The sequence below is a fragment of the Apis dorsata genome, unplaced genomic scaffold, assembly GCF_000469605.1.
Source record: "Apis dorsata unplaced genomic scaffold, Apis dorsata 1.3 scaffold_37, whole genome shotgun sequence".
Classification (NCBI taxonomy): domain Eukaryota; kingdom Metazoa; phylum Arthropoda; class Insecta; order Hymenoptera; family Apidae; genus Apis; species Apis dorsata.
This window is the reverse complement of record NW_006263339.1, coordinates 687,560-690,573: the sequence shown is the minus strand read 5'-3', so window position 1 is coordinate 690,573 and position 3,014 is coordinate 687,560.

Sequence of the window (3,014 nt, the reverse complement as noted above, 5' to 3'; positions counted from 1 at the left end):
TTCCTTTTTTTTTTTTTTTTTTCTTTTAAATAAACTTCGGTAGCGAGAACGGACGATCGATTTTAAAACAATTCGAATTCGATTCGCGATTAAATATTTCGAAGCGATCTCGAGGAAAAAAAAAAAGAAATAAAAAATAATCGTTTCGATCGCTGCTCCCCCAATTTATTTCAAATTTCGTGCATCATTAATCATCCATTTCGTATTCCAAATTCCCTAATATTTTCACTATCGCGTCGATTGAATATAAAACACTCTCGTTATCGAATAATTTTCAACGTGTTATGTTGTACGATTCGCGAAACAGGTCGAAATAAATTCGAATGAAACGTTGTGGAAATCTCTGTAAAATGTACGTGTAATGAATTTGGCGGTATAATAAAGCATTTTCTGGACTTAATTAAATGCTAATTAGTTCGCGATCGTGCATTCGGTATTCAGACGGAAAAAGCTTTTAAAATGGAGGTGATAAAAACGAGAGAGAGAGAGAGAGAGAGAGAGAGAGGTTGATGCAACATCCGATTTTCCTTTCTTGGAAAGTCGCTGCACACAAACGAGTCGTGTATTCACGTGCGTATCGTCGTTAAATACAACAAATTATCTTTCAAATCTTATTTAAAGGATTCGAGGAAAATACGAGGAGAACACGAGGTTGAAACATAACGAGCAAGATAATACTCTTGGATCCATTTGGAAAGGAGTGGAATTTTACTCTTGTATCGATTATTGTTATTGGGAGGGGAAGCTTTTAACAATTGATTTAATCCTCTTAAAAAAAAAATAATAATAATAATCCATTAAATCTCAAGTCGATGAAGAAGAAGTTTAAAAAAAAAAAAATTTCCATTCTCATCTATGAAAAGAGCTCTTTCAAACGCTTTTAAAAAAAAAACGCATCGCAGAAACTTATAATCCGCCCAATATAATTCCCAGCTTCGGAATAATGTGTTCCAGACGCCGGCGAGGAGCAATAACAATAACTTTTCATTCTCATCCGACTAAGCGACGAATTAACCATGCAAATGCCCTCCTCTCCCCCCTCCTCCATATCTGACGTTTCACCAACCGCAATTATCAAACTACCGCCATCCACGAATTATCGGCCCCCCTCTTTTTCCCATTTCGATTTCAGCTTAAGGAAAGGTGTGCGCGACCCGGGAGCCACGCCGCCGGAACTCGGGGCAACTGCTATTATTTCCGCTGAAACTGCGCAACTTCCGTGTCCCTGGCACGCCACCCAGCCAGGAAGGAAAATTCACATTCGAAGCATCTGCGCCTGCTTTTCCTGGCCGTCGTTACAATTAACTTTTAAGGCCAACGCCAGTTGCCTTTTCGCGGAGGAAGCCCAGACGTGGCTGGTTGCACTCACGAATACGCAGTGTACACGAAGCAACTTCGAAAAAACTATTTGAAAGATCGTGGATATCATTTGTTCATGTAACTTTAAATTTTACGACAACAAACTATCATATTAATCGTGCGAAGTCACGAATGAAAATTTTTAATTTTCCAATGTGAAATAGGTAAGAAAAAATTAAAAATTTCGTGATTAAAAATTGTTCAGAAAATAGAGAAAATTGTACGTTTGAAATCTTTTTTTATTTCATCTCGATATCTCAATTGGTTACCGAGATACAAAGACTCAAAGTCCATAGCGTTATGATGTCCATAAGCGACAAGAAATTATGAATGGACTTCGTTGATTTATATATTTTTGCTGGAAATGTATACTGTGTTTTTCTAAGAATCCGTGTTTACTATTTGTCTATAGTTTGGGATAGGTCAAGCGCGAGCGAGAGAATAAGCGGGAAGAACGTAGATGATAAACGATCGAAAATTATCCTTTTCTTTGCACGACGATATCTCGGGAACCGGAAGTCTTATCGAGATAAATGAAAAAGCGTTTTAAAGGGTAAGATTCCTCGTTTCTAACGATCGTTCGTTCGTTGACCGGAAATCATTATTTTAGAAGTTATAGCGATTTAAAGTTTTTTTTAATTTTAATAGGATTTAAGGCAAATAAAAATTACTTTTTCTTTAGATGATTATATTTCCGGAACCGGAACTCGTATTGAGGTGAATGAAGGAACGTTTTAAAAGGAAAGATTCCACGCTTCTAATGATGATCGTTCACTCGTTAACTGAAAGTTCAAAGTTATAACGATTCGAAATTTTACTAAAATTTTAATAAGTCGCTCTAGCAAAAAGATAGTTCAACGAATTATCATTATATACTTTTTATGTAAATATAGAACGATATTTATATAAAAATTTTTTTTATTTATACTCCATTACGTATGTATATAAATATATATATATGTGAGAAATAATTGTTTAAGAATTAATTTTTACTTTAAACTTTATTAAGCTCGAAAATAAGATAAATATATTTCAAGCGTTAAATTATACTTATCTTGTATTTAAAAAGATAAAGTTGAATAAAATAAATTAAAAATATGAAGAGATTAAGTCCAGAGAATATTAGGATATTGCAGGTAAAAGATGATGAATGAGGAAGACAGAGGGACTCAAGTGATAAATATAAAAAGATTTTTTTACGAAAAAAGAAACTGAAAACTAAGATAAAATGAATAAAAAACTTCATTCAGTGTTTCCTATTCATGAAGGTGGAGACAGTAAAGTCATTTTGCATAATAGATCACAATTTTAAGCATCAATAAAACATTAAATTCTTTATTTTTAGTATAAAGATTAAGATCGTTATTTTAAAATAAATAATATTATTTGTGAAATTTTATAAATTATATAATAATAATAATTTTCGTGAAAACATCGATCAATTATTCGTTACAAAATATTAATTAATAAATTATATTGTTAATTTTAACTCTTGATACCTATTTTGAATTTTTTTAAAAAATTTATCTTAGGGATGCAAAATATATATTTTCACCCTTTGATTTTTGCACAAAAAATTGGAAGATTATGTTAAAATATTAAGCAATTTAAGACGTGGATATAGCCGGACGGTGCAGAAGAAAAAAAAACTTCAA